The sequence below is a fragment of the Scyliorhinus torazame genome, chromosome 11, assembly GCF_047496885.1.
Source record: "Scyliorhinus torazame isolate Kashiwa2021f chromosome 11, sScyTor2.1, whole genome shotgun sequence".
Classification (NCBI taxonomy): Eukaryota; Metazoa; Chordata; class Chondrichthyes; order Carcharhiniformes; family Scyliorhinidae; genus Scyliorhinus; species Scyliorhinus torazame.
In genome coordinates, this window is record NC_092717.1 from 181,489,460 (window position 1) to 181,505,399 (window position 15,940).

The 15,940-nt window shown below is 45.2% G+C and overlaps 1 non-coding gene across 1 annotated transcript; it reads right to left on the minus strand.

Annotated features, from left to right (window-relative positions):
* Positions 1-14,789: 14,789 nt before the first annotated feature.
* Positions 14,790-14,862, minus strand: trnaa-agc (transfer RNA alanine (anticodon AGC)). Its single transcript has one exon. It is a non-coding gene; the product is annotated as a tRNA-Ala (tRNA).
* Between the last annotated feature and the right edge of the window lie 1,078 nt (positions 14,863-15,940).

A 15,940-nucleotide genomic window follows, 5' to 3' on the forward strand; every position in this document is an offset into this window, starting at 1 on the left:
CTGCTTTTAGCTAAGTTTTTTTTCTGACATACTTACTTCTTAAAGGGCACACATAAATTGTATTTGGCATTCAGGCACCTGCCTGACAAAGACTTTGCTAAATTCACCCCTGGAAACATGTGCTGTACAGAGTTGGCAATCGAGGCAAACCGATCACGTCGACGTTCTTTCCTGATTGTTGGCCCTGCAACTTTATTTCGCCATCTTAATGGCAAAGATATGGCCGTGCTGTGATCCTTCATCTGCTACCCGGATTTGGACTGTGTCGTAATGGGTATCGTTTCTAACTTTGTATCGCAAACTGCTGTCTACTTCTCTCATTGGACTCAATATTTTATGAACACTTTACATTGTGGCTAAATGCAGTTTGTCAGATGGCAAATGTGGTGTGTAACTTAGGTCATTCTTTGTCACTGCAGTAGGCTGGGTTTCACTCTCATAATCTGAAGGTGCTGTTGAATGGTGAGAAAAAGAAAAGCTGTTTTGCACCTTACTTTCTTCCATTCCCGTCACATTGCATCTCCGTTGCTGACAGCAATGGAAGCAACATGCTTGTGGCAGCTGTGCAAATCATTCGGACTGGCAGTGAATCAGCGCATGGACAAACTGAGGGCAAGTGTCAACTGTGTGCACAAGGGATGGGCCCGAGCATTGGGCCAAATATAAAATCAAATTGGAGAATGTGGGCATCGATCCTACTACTTCTTACATGCAAAGCAAGCGCTCTCCCATTTGAGCTAATTCACCAGACAACTCGCTAAGTCATATTACTTGCTAGCCAGGAACTTCTGAGTGATTATCCCCAAGGTGCTGAAGAATTGGCTCAGCTTTTCTGCATCAGGTATGCCTGCTGCTTTCGAATCAGTAATATCTCGATTGAATCAACATGACCCAGCTTTAGCCATCAGCACAATTGGACACCACAGTGGCCATGTCATAACAGGTAAATAGGCCCAACTTAAAGACTCCAAACAAGCGAGAACAAAAAATACCAGTCAGCACAAGTGTGAGGGAGCAGTCGACAACCCTGACTCAGTGATAGAAATCTTTCTTTGCGTGCAGGTGAGTGCTCAATTTTCCATGCACTGCAGCTCAGAGGAACCCCTGCTGGCCTCTGGATGCAACTGCAGAATCAACAAAGCTGTGTTGAGGCTCATTTCTGACATGAAATAAAAGATAGCTCTACCGCCTTAGAAGGAACATGGTAAGCCACAATCGATTTAGGAAAACTGTTTTAGGAAAGCTTTCCTTATGCACACCTACTTTGAAAAGGACACACTAATTGTATTGGGCTTTCAAGCAGCGACCTGACAATGCCTTTGATACATTCACCCATTGAGACTGCAGCTCTCCCGATTGAGCAATCGAGGCAATGCAATGAATTTGACGCTTTGCTGTGTCTTCATCATGCACCTTTACATCGACAGCTTAACGCCAAAGCTGTGGTGGGCATGCTGTGCCCCGCCACCTGCTCCCTGCAGATTGGACTTGTGTTATACTGGATAATGTTTCTGACTCTGTATCGCAAACTGCTGCATTATTCTTTCATCTGCCACAATCTTTTGTGATCACTTTGCATTGTGGCTGGATGCCGCCAGTAAGGTGGCAAATCTGGTTCTGGAGCTCAGGTCATTGATTGTTAGTGCAGTAGGCAGCTTGTCACTCTCATAACCAGAAGATCCTGTCATGCATGCTCAGAGATTAAAGGCTTTTTTCGCATCTTCTTTTCTGCCAAACCCGTCACATTGCATCTCCGCTGCTGGCAGCAATGCAATCAACATGCTTGTGGAAAGTGTGCAAAACATTGGCAAGTGTGCAAAACATTGGGAATGGCAGTCTATCAGCTCGTGGCAAAACAGAGCATTTGTGTCAACTGTTGGTTGATTGACACAATTTGTGGGCCTGAAGCGTTGGCCCAAAGATAAAATGAAAGTGGAGAATGTGGGCATCGATCCCACTACCTCTCACATGCTAATTATGAGAGTGAAACCCAGCCTACTGCAGTGACAAAGAATGACCTAAGTTACACACCACATTTGCCATCTGACAAACTGCATTTAGCCACAATGTAAAGTGTTCATAAAACCATTTGAGCTAATTCCCCCAATTTGTCTTGAGCTGCCCATTTCTTGGGCCCAGGTTCTCTCAATGCCTGTCTCCAAGGATGTCCAGAAATGACTCAGCAATTCTGCATCAAGCTATCATCTAATGATCAAGTAAGAATCCTGCTTTTAGCTAAGTTTTTTTTCTGACATACTTACTTCTTAAAGGGCACACATAAATTGTATTTGGCATTCAGGCACCTGCCTGACAAAGACTTTGCTAAATTCACCCCTGGAAACATGTGCTGTACAGAGTTGGCAATCGAGGCAAACCGATCACGTCGACGTTCTTTCCTGATTGTTGGCCCTGCAACTTTATTTCGCCATCTTAATGGCAAAGATATGGCCGTGCTGTGATCCTTCATCTGCTACCCGGATTTGGACTGTGTCGTAATGGGTATCGTTTCTAACTTTGTATCGCAAACTGCTGTCTACTTCTCTCATTGGACTCAATATTTTATGAACACTTTACATTGTGGCTAAATGCAGTTTGTCAGATGGCAAATGTGGTGTGTAACTTAGGTCATTCTTTGTCACTGCAGTAGGCTGGGTTTCACTCTCATAATCTGAAGGTGCTGTTGAATGGTGAGAAAAAGAAAAGCTGTTTTGCACCTTACTTTCTTCCATTCCCGTCACATTGCATCTCCGTTGCTGACAGCAATGGAAGCAACATGCTTGTGGCAGCTGTGCAAATCATTCGGACTGGCAGTGAATCAGCGCATGGACAAACTGAGGGCAAGTGTCAACTGTGTGCTCAAGGGATGGGCCCGAGCATTGGGCCAAATATAAAATCAAATTGGAGAATGTGGGCATCGATCCTACTACTTCTTACATGCAAAGCAAGCGCTCTCCCATTTGAGCTAATTCACCAGACAACTCGCTAAGTCATATTACTTGCTAGCCAGGACCTTCTGAGTGATTATCCCCAAGGTGCTGAAGAATTGGCTCAGCTTTTCTGCATCAGGTATGCCTGCTGCTTTCGAATCAGTAATATCTCGATTGAATCAACATGACCCAGCTTTAGCCATCAGCACAATTGGACACCACAGTGGCCATGTCATAACAGGTAAATAGGCCCAACTTAAAGACTCCAAACAAGCGAGAACAAAAAATAATAGTCAGCACAAGTGTGAGGGAGCAGTCGACAACCCTGACTCAGTGATAGAAATCTTTCTTTGCGTGCAGGTGAGTGCTCAATTTTTCATGCGCTGCAGCTCAGAGGACCCCTGCTGGCCTCTGGATGCAACTGCAGAAGCAACAAAGCTGTGTTGAGGCTCATTTCTGACATGAAATAAAAGATCGCTCTACAGCCTTAGAAGCAACATGGTAAGCCACAATCAATTTAGGAATACTGTTTTAGGAAAGCTTTCCTTATGCACACCTACTTTGAAAAGGACACACTAATTGTATTGGGCTTTCAAGCAGCGACCTGACAATGCCTTTGATACATTCACCCATTGAGCCTGCAGCTCTCCCGGTTGAGCAATCGAGGCAATGCAATGAATTTGACGCTTTGCTGTGTCTTCATCATGCACCTTTACATCGACAGCTTAACGCCAAAGCTGTGGTGGGCATGCTGTGCCCCGCCACCTGCTCCCTGCAGATTGGACTTGTGTTATACTGGATAATGTTTCTGACTCTGTATCGCAAACTGCTGCATTATTCTTTCATCTGCCACAATCTTTTGTGATCACTTTGCATTGTGGCTGGATGCCGCCAGTAAGGTGGCAAATCTGGTTCTGGAGCTCAGGTCATTGATTGTTAGTGCAGTAGGCAGCTTGTCACTCTCATAACCAGAAGATCCTGTCATGCATGCTCAGAGATTAAAGGCTTTTTTCGCATCTTCTTTTCTGCCAAACCCGTCACATTGCATCTCCGCTGCTGGCAGCAATGCAATCAACATGCTTGTGGAAAGTGTGCAAAACATTGGCAAGTGTGCAAAACATTCGGAATGGCAGTCTATCAGCTCGTGGCAAAACAGAGCATTTGTGTCAACTGTTGGTTGATTGACACAATTTGTGGGCCTGAAGCGTTGGCCCAAAGATAAAATGAAAGTGGAGAATGTGGGCATCGATCCCACTACCTCTCACATGCGAAGCGAGTGCTCTACCATTTGAGCTAATTCCCCCAATTTGTCTTTAGCTGCCCATTTCTTGGGCCCAGGTTCTCTCAATGCCTGTCTCCAAGGATGTCCAGAAATGACTCAGCAATTCTGCATCAAGCTATCATCTAATGATCAAGTAAGAATCCTGCTTTTAGCTAAGTTTTTTTTCTGACATACTTACTTCTTAAAGGGCACACATAAATTGTATTTGGCATTCAGGCACCTGCCTGACAAAGACTTTGCTAAATTCACCCCTGCAAACATGTGCTGTACAGAGTTGGCAATCGAGGCAAACCGATCACGTCGACGTTCTTTCCTGATTGTTGGCCCTGCAACTTTATTTCGCCATCTTAATGGCAAAGATATGGCCGTGCTGTCATCCTTCATCTGCGACCCGGACCTGGACAGTGTCGTAATGGGTATCGTTTCTAACTTTGTATCGCAAACTGCTGTCTACTTCTCTCATTGGACTCAATATTTTATGAACACTTTACATTGTGGCTAAATGCAGTTTGTAAGATGGCAAATGTGGTGTGTAACTTAGGTCATTCTTTGTCACTGCAGTAGGCTGGGTTTCACTCTCATAATCTGAAGGTGCTGTTGAATGGTGAGAAAAAGAAAAGCTGTTTTGCACCTTACTTTCTTCCATTCCCGTCACATTGCATCTCCGTTGCTGACAGCAATGGAAGCAACATGCTTGTGGCAGCTGTGCAAATCATTCGGACTGGCAGTGAATCAGCACATGGACAAACTGAGGGCAAGTGTCAACTGTGTACACAAGGGATGGGCCCGAGCATTGGGCCAAATATAAAACCAAATTGGAGAATGTGGGCATCGATCCCACTACCTCTCACATGCAAAGCAAGTGCTCTCCCATTTGAGCTAACTCCCCAGACAGCTAGCTAAGTCATATTACTTGCTAGCCAGGACCTTCTGAGTGAGTATCTCCAAGGTGCTGAAGAAGTGGCTCAGCTTTTCTGCATCGGGTATGCCTGCTGCTTTCAAATCTGAAATAGCTCGATTGAATCAACATGACCCAGCTTTACCCATCAGCACAATGGGACACCACAGTGGCCATGTCATAACAGGTAAAGAGGCCAAACTTAAAGACTCCAAACAAGCGAGAACAAAAAATACCAGTCAGCACTAGTGTGAGGGAGAAGTCGACAACCCTGACTCAGTGATAGAAATCTTTCTTTGCGTGCAGGTGAGTGCTCAATTTTCCATGCACTGCAGCTCAGAGGAACCCCTGCTGGCCTCTGGATGCAACTGCAGAATCAACAAAGCTGTGTTGAGGCTCATTTCTGACATGAAATAAAAGATAGCTCTACCGCCTTAGAAGGAACATGGTAAGCCACAATCGATTTAGGAAAACTGTTTTAGGAAAGCTTTCCTTATGCACACCTACTTTGAAAAGGACACACTAATTGTATTGGGCTTTCAAGCAGCGACCTGACAATGCCTTTGATACATTCACCCATTGAGACTGCAGCTCTCCCGATTGAGCAATCGAGCCAATGCAATGAATTTGACGCTTTGCTGTGTCTTCATCATGCACCTTTACATCGACAGCTTAACGCCAAAGCTGTGGTGGGCATGCTGTGCCCCGCCACCTGCTCCCTGCAGATTGGACTTGTGTTATACTGGATAATGTTTCTGACTCTGTATCGCAAACTGCTGCATTATTCTTTCATCTGCCACAATCTTTTGTGATCACTTTGCATTGTGGCTGGATGCCGCCAGTAAGGTGGCAAATCTGGTTCTGGAGCTCAGGTCATTGATTGTTAGTGCAGTAGGCAGCTTGTCACTCTCATAACCAGAAGATCCTGTCATGCATGCTCAGAGATTAAAGGCTTTTTTCGCATCTTCTTTTCTGCCAAACCCGTCACATTGCATCTCCGCTGCTGGCAGCAATGCAATCAACATGCTTGTGGAAAGTGTGCAAAACATTGGCAAGTGTGCAAAACATTTGGAATGGCAGTCTATCAGCTCGTGGCAAAACAGAGCATTTGTGTCAACTGTTGGTTGATTGACACAATTTGTGGGCCTGAAGCGTTGGCCCAAAGATAAAATGAAAGCGGAGAATGTGGGCATCGATCCCACTACCTCTCACATGCTAAGCGAGCGCTCTACCATTTGAGCTAATTCCCCCAATTTGTCTTGAGCTGCCCATTTCTTGGGCCCAGGTTCTCTCAATGCCTGTCTCCAAGGATGTCCAGAAATGACTCAGCAATTCTGCATCAAGCTATCATCTAATGATCAAGTAAGAATCCTGCTTTTAGCTAAGTTTTTTTTCTGACATACTTACTTCTTAAAGGGCACACATAAATTGTATTTGGCATTCAGGCACCTGCCTGACAAAGACTTTGCTAAATTCACCCCTGGAAACATGTGCTGTACAGAGTTGGCAATCGAGGCAAACCGATCACGTCGACGTTCTTTCCTGATTGTTGGCCCTGCAACTTTATTTCGCCATCTTAATGGCAAAGATATGGCCGTGCTGTGATCCTTCATCTGCTACCCGGATTTGGACTGTGTCGTAATGGGTATCGTTTCTAACTTTGTATCGCAAACTGCTGTCTACTTCTCTCATTGGACTCAATATTTTATGAACACTTTACATTGTGGCTAAATGCAGTTTGTAAGATGGCAAATGTGGTGTGTAACTTAGGTCATTCTTTGTCACTGCAGTAGGCTGGGTTTCACTCTCATAATCTGAAGGTGCTGTTGAATGGTGAGAAAAAGAAAAGCTGTTTTGCACCTTACTTTCTTCCATTCCCGTCACATTGCATCTCCGTTGCTGACAGCAATGGAAGCAACATGCTTGTGGCAGCTGTGCAAATCATTCGGACTGGCAGTGAATCAGCGCATGGACAAACTGAGGGCAAGTGTCAACTGTGTGCACAAGGGATGGGCCCGAGCATTGGGCCAAATATAAAATCAAATTGGAGAATGTGGGCATCGATCTTACAACTTCTTACATGCAAAGCAAGCGCTCTCCCATTTGAGCTAATTCACCAGACAACTCGCTAAGTCATATTACTTGCTAGCCAGGACCTTCTGAGTGATTATCCCCAAGGTGCTGAAGAATTGGCTCAGCTTTTCTGCATCAGGTATGCCTGCTGCTTTCGAATCAGTAATATCTCGATTGAATCAACATGACCCAGCTTTAGCCATCAGCACAATTGGACACCACAGTGGCCATGTCATAACAGGTAAATAGGCCCAACTTAAAGACTCCAAACAAGCGAGAACAAAAAATACCAGTCAGCACAAGTGTGAGGGAGCAGTCGACAACCCTGACTCAGTGATAGAAATCTTTCTTTGCGTGCAGGTGAGTGCTCAATTTTTCATGCGCTGCAGCTCAGAGGACCCCTGCTGGCCTCTGGATGCAACTGCAGAAGCAACAAAGCTGTGTTGAGGCTCATTTCTGACATGAAATAAAAGATCGCTCTACAGCCTTAGAAGCAACATGGTAAGCCACAATCAATTTAGGAATACTGTTTTAGGAAAGCTTTCCTTATGCACACCTACTTTGAAAAGGACACACTAATTGTATTGGGCTTTCAAGCAGCGACCTGACAATGCCTTTGATACATTCACCCATTGAGACTGCAGCTCTCCCGGTTGAGCAATCGAGGCAATGCAATGAATTTGACGCTTTGCTGTGTCTTCATCATGCACCTTTACATCGACAGCTTAACGCCAAAGCTGTGGTGGGCATGCTGTGCCCCGCCACCTGCTCCCTGCAGATTGGACTTGTGTTATACTGGATAATGTTTCTGACTCTGTATCGCAAACTGCTGCATTATTCTTTCATCTGCCCCAATCTTTTGTGATCACTTTGCATTGTGGCTGGATGCCGCCAGTAAGGTGGCAAATCTGGTTCTGGAGCTCAGGTCATTGATTGTTAGTGCAGTAGGCAGCTTGTCACTCTCATAACCAGAAGATCCTGTCATGCATGCTCAGAGATTAAAGGCTTTTTTCGCATCTTCTTTTCTGCCAAACCCGTCACATTGCATCTCCGCTGCTGGCAGCAATGCAATCAACATGCTTGTGGAAAGTGTGCAAAACATTGGCAAGTGTGCAAAACATTCGGAATGGCAGTCTATCAGCTCGTGGCAAAACAGAGCATTTGTGTCAACTGTTGGTTGATTGACACAATTTGTGGGCCTGAAGCGTTGGCCCAAAGATAAAATGAAAGTGGAGAATGTGGGCATCGATCCCCCTACCTCTCACATGCGAAGCAAGCGCTCTACCATTTGAGCTAATTCCCCCAATTTGTCTTTAGCTGCCCATTTCTTGGGCCCAGGTTCTCTCAATGCCTGTCTCCAAGGATGTCCAGAAATGACTCAGCAATTCTGCATCAAGCTATCATCTAATGATCAAGTAAGAATCCTGCTTTTAGCTAAGTTTTTTTTCTGACATACTTACTTCTTAAAGGGCACACATAAATTGTATTTGGCATTCAGGCACCTGCCTGACAAAGACTTTGCTAAATTCAGCCCTGGAAACATGTGCTGTACAGAGTTGGCAATCGAGGCAAACCGATCACGTCGACGTTCTTTCCTGATTGTTGGCCCTGCAACTTTATTTCGCCATCTTAATGGCAAAGATATGGCCGTGCTGTCATCCTTCATCTGCGACCCGGACTTGGACAGTGTCGTAATGGGTATCGTTTCTAACTTTGTATCGCAAACTGCTGTCTACTTCTCTCATTGGACTCAATATTTTATGAACACTTTACATTGTGGCTAAATGCAGTTTGTAAGATGGCAAATGTGGTGTGTAACTTAGGTCATTCTTTGTCACTGCAGGAGGCTGGGTTTCACTCTCATAATCTGAAGGTGCTGTTGAATGGTGAGAAAAAGAAAAGCTGTTTTGCACCTTACTTTCTTCCATTCCCGTCACATTGCATCTCCGTTGCTGACAGCAATGGAAGCAACATGCTTGTGGCAGCTGTGCAAATCATTCGGACTGGCAGTGAATCAGCGCATGGACAAACTGAGGGCAAGTGTCAACTGTGTACACAAGGGATGGGCCCGAGCATTGGGCCAAATATAAAACCAAATTGGAGAATGTGGGCATCGATCCCACTACCTCTCACATGCAAAGCAAGCGCTCTCCCATTTGAGCTAACTCCCCAGACAGCTAGCTAAGTCATATTACTTGCTAGCCAGGACCTTCTGAGTGAGTATCTCCAAGGTGCTGAAGAAGTGGCTCAGCTTTTCTGCATCGGGTATGCCTGCTGCTTTCAAATCTGAAATAGCTCGATTGAATCAACATGACCCAGCTTTACCCATCAGCACAATGGGACACCACAGTGGCCATGTCATAACAGGTAAAGAGGCCAAACTTAAAGACTCCAAACAAGCGAGAACAAAAAATACCAGTCAGCACTAGTGTGAGGGAGAAGTCGACAACCCTGACTCAGTGATAGAAATCTTTCTTTGCGTGCAGGTGAGTGCTCAATTTTCCATGCACTGCAGCTCAGAGGAACCCCTGCTGGCCTCTGGATGCAACTGCAGAATCAACAAAGCTGTGTTGAGGCTCATTTCTGACATGAAATAAAAGATAGCTCTACCGCCTTAGAAGGAACATGGTAAGCCACAATCGATTTAGGAAAACTGTTTTAGGAAAGCTTTCCTTATGCACACCTACTTTGAAAAGGACACACTAATTGTATTGGGCTTTCAAGCAGCGACCTGACAATGCCTTTGATACATTCACCCATTGAGACTGCAGCTCTCCCGATTGAGCAATCGAGGCAATGCAATGAATTTGACGCTTTGCTGTGTCTTCATCATGCACCTTTACATCGACAGCTTAACGCCAAAGCTGTGGTGGGCATGCTGTGCCCCGCCACCTGCTCCCTGCAGATTGGACTTGTGTTATACTGGATAATGTTTCTGACTCTGTATCGCAAACTGCTGCATTATTCTTTCATCTGCCACAATCTTTTGTGATCACTTTGCATTGTGGCTGGATGCCGCCAGTAAGGTGGCAAATCTGGTTCTGGAGCTCAGGTCATTGATTGTTAGTGCAGTAGGCAGCTTGTCACTCTCATAACCAGAAGATCCTGTCATGCATGCTCAGAGATTAAAGGCTTTTTTCGCATCTTCTTTTCTGCCAAACCCGTCACATTGCATCTCCGCTGCTGGCAGCAATGCAATCAACATGCTTGTGGAAAGTGTGGAAAACATTGGCAAGTGTGCAAAACATTCGGAATGGCAGTCTATCAGCTCGTGGCAAAACAGAGCATTTGTGTCAACTGTTGGTTGATTGACACAATTTGTGGGCCTGAAGCGTTGGCCCAAAGATAAAATGAAAGTGGAGAATGTGGGCATCAATCCCACTACCTCTCACATGCGAAGCGAGCGCTCTACCATTTGAGCTAATTCCCCCAATTTGTCTTTAGCTGCCCATTTCTTGGGCCCAGGTTCTCTCAATGCCTGTCTCCAAGGATGTCCAGAAATGACTCAGCAGTTCTGCATCAAGCTATCATCTAATGATCAAGTAAGAATCCTGCTTTTAGCTAAGTTTTTTTTCTGACATACTTACTTCTTAAAGGGCACACATAAATTGTATTTGGCATTCAGGCACCTGCCTGACAAAGACTTTGCTAAATTCACCCCTGGAAACATGTGCTGTACAGAGTTGGCAATCGAGGCAAACCGATCACGTCGACGTTCTTTCCTGATTGTTGGCCCTGCAACTTTATTTCGCCATCTTAATGGCAAAGATATGGCCGTGCTGTCATCCTTCATCTGCGACCCGGACTTGGACAGTGTCGTAATGGGTATCGTTTCTAACTTTGTATCGCAAACTGCTGTCTACTTCTCTCATTGGACTCAATATTTTATGAACACTTTACATTGTGGCTAAATGCAGTTTGTAAGATGGCAAATGTGGTGTGTAACTTAGGTCATTCTTTGTCACTGCAGGAGGCTGGGTTTCACTCTCATAATCTGAAGGTGCTGTTGAATGGTGAGAAAAAGAAAAGCTGTTTTGCACCTTACTTTCTTCCATTCCCGTCACATTGCATCTCCGTTGCTGACAGCAATGGAAGCAACATGCTTGTGGCAGCTGTGCAAATCATTCGGACTGGCAGTGAATCAGCGCATGGACAAACTGAGGGCAAGTGTCAACTGTGTACACAAGGGATGGGCCCGAGCATTGGGCCAAATATAAAACCAAATTGGAGAATGTGGGCATCGATCCCACTACCTCTCACATGCAAAGCAAGCGCTCTCCCATTTGAGCTAATTCCCCAGACAGCTAGCTAAGTCATATTACTTGCTAGCCAGGACCTTCTGAGTGAGTATCTCCAAGGTGCTGAAGAAGTGGCTCAGCTTTTCTGCATCGGGTATGCCTGCTGCTTTCAAATCTGTAATAGCTCGATTGAATCAACATGACCCAGCTTTACCCATCAGCACAATGGGACACCACAGTGGCCATGTCATAACAGGTAAAGAGGCCCAACTTAAAGACTCCAAACAAGCGAGAACAAAAAATACCAGTCAGCACTAGTGTGAGGGAGAAGTCGACAACCCTGACTCAGTGATAGAAATCTTTCTTTGCGTGCAGGTGAGTGCTCAATTTTCCATGCACTGCAGCTCAGAGGAACCCCTGCTGGCCTCTGGATGCAACTGCAGAATCAACAAAGCTGTGTTGAGGCTCATTTCTGACATGAAATAAAAGATAGCTCTACCGCCTTAGAAGGAACATGGTAAGCCACAATCGATTTCGGAAAACTGTTTTAGGAAAGCTTTCCTTATGCACACCTACTTTGAAAAGGACACACTAATTGTATTGGGCTTTCAAGCAGCGACCTGACAATGCCTTTGATACATTCACCCATTGAGACTGCAGCTCTCCCGATTGAGCAATCGAGGCAATGCAATGAATTTGACGCTTTGCTGTGTCTTCATCATGCACCTTTACATCGACAGCTTAACGCCAAAGCTGTGGTGGGCATGCTGTGCCCCGCCACCTGCTCCCTGCAGATTGGACTTGTGTTATACTGGATAATGTTTCTGACTCTGTATCGCAAACTGCTGCATTATTCTTTCATCTGCCACAATCTTTTGTGATCACTTTGCATTGTGGCTGGATGCCGCCAGTAAGGTGGCAAATCTGGTTCTGGAGCTCAGGTCATTGATTGTTAGTGCAGTAGGCAGCTTGTCACTCTCATAACCAGAAGATCCTGTCATGCATGCTCAGAGATTAAAGGCTTTTTTCGCATCTTCTTTTCTGCCAAACCCGTCACATTGCATCTCCGCTGCTGGCAGCAATGCAATCAACATGCTTGTGGAAAGTGTGGAAAACATTGGCAAGTGTGCAAAACATTGGGAATGGCAGTCTATCAGCTCGTGGCAAAACAGAGCATTTGTGTCAACTGTTGGTTGATTGACACAATTTGTGGGCCTGAAGCGTTGGCCCAAAGATAAAATGAAAGTAGAGAATGTGGGCATCGATCCCACTACCTCTCACATGCGAAGCAAGCGCTCTACCATTTGAGCTAATCCCCCCAATTTGTCTTTGGCTGCCCATTTCTTGGGCCCAGGTTCTCTCAATGCCTGTCTCCAAGGATGTCCAGAAATGACTCAGCAATTCTGCATCAAGCTATCATCTAATGATCAAGTAAGAATCCTGCTTTTAGCTAAGTTTTTTTTCTGACATACTTACTTCTTAAAGGGCACACATAAATTTTATTTGGCATTCAGGCACCTGCCTGACAAAGACTTTGCTAAATTCACCCCTGGAAACATGTGCTGTACAGAGTTGGCAATCGAGGCAAACCGATCACGTCGACGTTCTTTCCTGATTGTTGGCCCTGCAACTTTATTTTGCCATCTTAATGGCAAAGATATGGCCGTGCTGTGATCCTTCATCTGCTACCCGGATTTGGACTGTGTCGTAATGGGTATCGTTTCTAACTTTGTATCGCAAACTGCTGTCTACTTCTCTCATTGGACTCAATATTTTATGAACACTTTACATTGTGCCTAAATGCAGTTTGTAAGATGGCAAATGTGGTGTGTAACTTAGGTCATTCTTTGTCACTGCAGTAGGCTGGGTTTCACTCTCATAATCTGAAGGTGCTGTTGAATGGTGAGAAAAAGAAAAGCTGTTTTGCACCTTACTTTCTTCCATTCCCGTCACATTGCATCTCCGTTGCTGACAGCAATGGAAGCAACATGCTTGTGGCAGCTGTGCAAATCATTCGGACTGGCAGTGAATCAGCGCATGGACAAACTGAGGGCAAGTGTCAACTGTGTGCACAAGGGATGGGCCCGAGCATTGGGCCAAATATAAAATCAAATTGGAGAAAGTGGGCATCGATCCTACTACTTCTTACATGCAAAGCAAGCGCTCTCCCGTTTGAGCTAATTCACCAGACAACTAGCTAAGTCATATTACTTGCTAGCCAGGACCTTCTGAGTGATTATCTCCAAGGTGCTGAAGAATTGGCTCAGCTTTTCTGCATCAGGTATGCCTGCTGCTTTCGAATCAGTAATATCTCGATTGAATCAACATGACCCAGCTTTAGCCATCAGCACAATTGGACACCACAGTGGCCATGTAATAACAGGTAAATAGGCCCAACTTAAAGACTCCAAACAAGCGAGAACAAAAAATACCAGTCAGCACAAGTGTGAGGGAGCAGTCGACAACCCTGACTCAGTGATAGAAATCTTTCTTTGCGTGCAGGTGAGTGCTCAATTTTCCATGCGCTGCAGCTCAGAGGACCCCTGCTGGCCTCTGGATGCAACTGCAGAAGCAACAAAGCTGTGTTGAGGCTCATTTCTGACATGAAATAAAAGATCGCTCTACAGCCTTAGAAGCAACATGGTAAGCCACAATCAATTTAGGAATACTGTTTTAGGAAAGCTTTCCTTATGCACACCTACTTTGAAAAGGACACACTAATTGTATTGGGCTTTCAAGCAGCGACCTGACAATGCCTTTGATACATTCACCCATTGAGCCTGCAGCTCTCCCGGTTGAGCAATCGAGGCAATGCAATGAATTTGACGCTTTGCTGTGTCTTCATCATGCACCTTTACATCGACAGCTTAACGCCAAAGCTGTGGTGGGCATGCTGTGCCCCGCCACCTGCTCCCTGCAGATTGGACTTGTGTTATACTGGATAATGTTTCTGACTCTGTATCGCAAACTGCTGCATTATTCTTTCATCTGCCCCAATCTTTTGTGATCACTTTGCATTGTGGCTGGATGCCGCCGTAAGGTGGCAAATCTGGTTCTGGAGCTCAGGTCATTGATTGTTAGTGCAGTAGGCAGCTTGTCACTCTCATAACCAGAAGATCCTGTCATGCATGCTGAGAGATTAAAGGCTTTTTTCGCATCTTCTTTTCTGCCAAACCCGTCACATTGCATCTCCGCTGCTGGCAGCAATGCAATCAACATGCTTGTGGAAAGTGTGGAAAACATTGGCAAGTGTGCAAAACATTCGGAATGGCAGTCTATCAGCTCGTGGCAAAACAGAGCATTTGTGTCAACTGTTGGTTGATCGACACAATTTGTGGGCCTGAAGCGTTGGCCCAAAGATAAAATGAAAGTGGAGAATGTGGGCATCGATCCCACGACCTCTCACATGCTAAGCAAGCGCTCTACCATTTGAGCTAATTCCCCCAATTTGTCTGTAGCTGCCCATTTCTTGGGCCCAGGTTCTCTCAATGCCTGTCTCCAAGGATGTCCAGAAATGACTCAGCAAACCTGCATCAAGCTATCATCTAATGATCAAGTAAGAATCCTGCTTTTAGCTAAGTTTTTTTTCTGACATACTTACTTCTTAAAGGGCACACATAAATTGTATTTGGCATTCAGGCACCTGCCTGACAAAGACTTTGCTAAATTCACCCCAGGAAACATGTGCTGTACAGAGTTGGCAATCGAGGCAAACCGATCACGTCGACGTTCTTTCCTGATTGTTGGCCCTGCAACTTTATTTCGCCATCTTAATGGCAAAGATATGGCCGTGCTGTGATCCTTCATCTGCTACCCGGATTTGGACTGTGTCGTAATGGGTATCGTTTCTAACTTTGTATCGCAAACTGCTGTCTACTTCTCTCATTGGACTCAATATTTTATGAACACTTTACATTGTGGCTAAATGCAGTTTGTAAGATGGCAAATGTGGTGTGTAACTTAGGTCATTCTTTGTCAATGCAGGAGGCTGGGTTTCACTCTCATAATCTGAAGGTGCTGTTGAATGGTGAGAAAAAGAAAAGCTGTTTTGCACCTTACTTTCTTCCATTCCCGTCACATTGCATCTCCGTTGCTGACAGCAATGGAAGCAACATGCTTGTGGCAGCTGTGCAAATCATTCGGACTGGCAGTGAATCAGCGCATGGACAAACTGAGGGCAAGTGTCAACTGTGTACACAAGGGATGGGCCCGAGCATTGGGCCAAATATAAAACCAAATTGGAGAATGTGGGCATCGATCCCACTACCACTTACATGCAAAGCAAGCGCTCTCCCATTTGAGCTAATTCCCCAGACAGCTAGCTCAGTCATATTACTTGCTAGCCAGGACCTTCTGAGTGATTATCTCCAAGGTGCTGAAGAATTGGCTCAGCTTTTCTGCATCAGGTATGCCTGCTGCTTTCGAATCAGTAATATCTCGATTGAATCAACATGACCCAGCTTTAGCCATCAGCACAATGGGACACCACAGTGGCCATGTCATAACAGGTAAATAGGCCCAA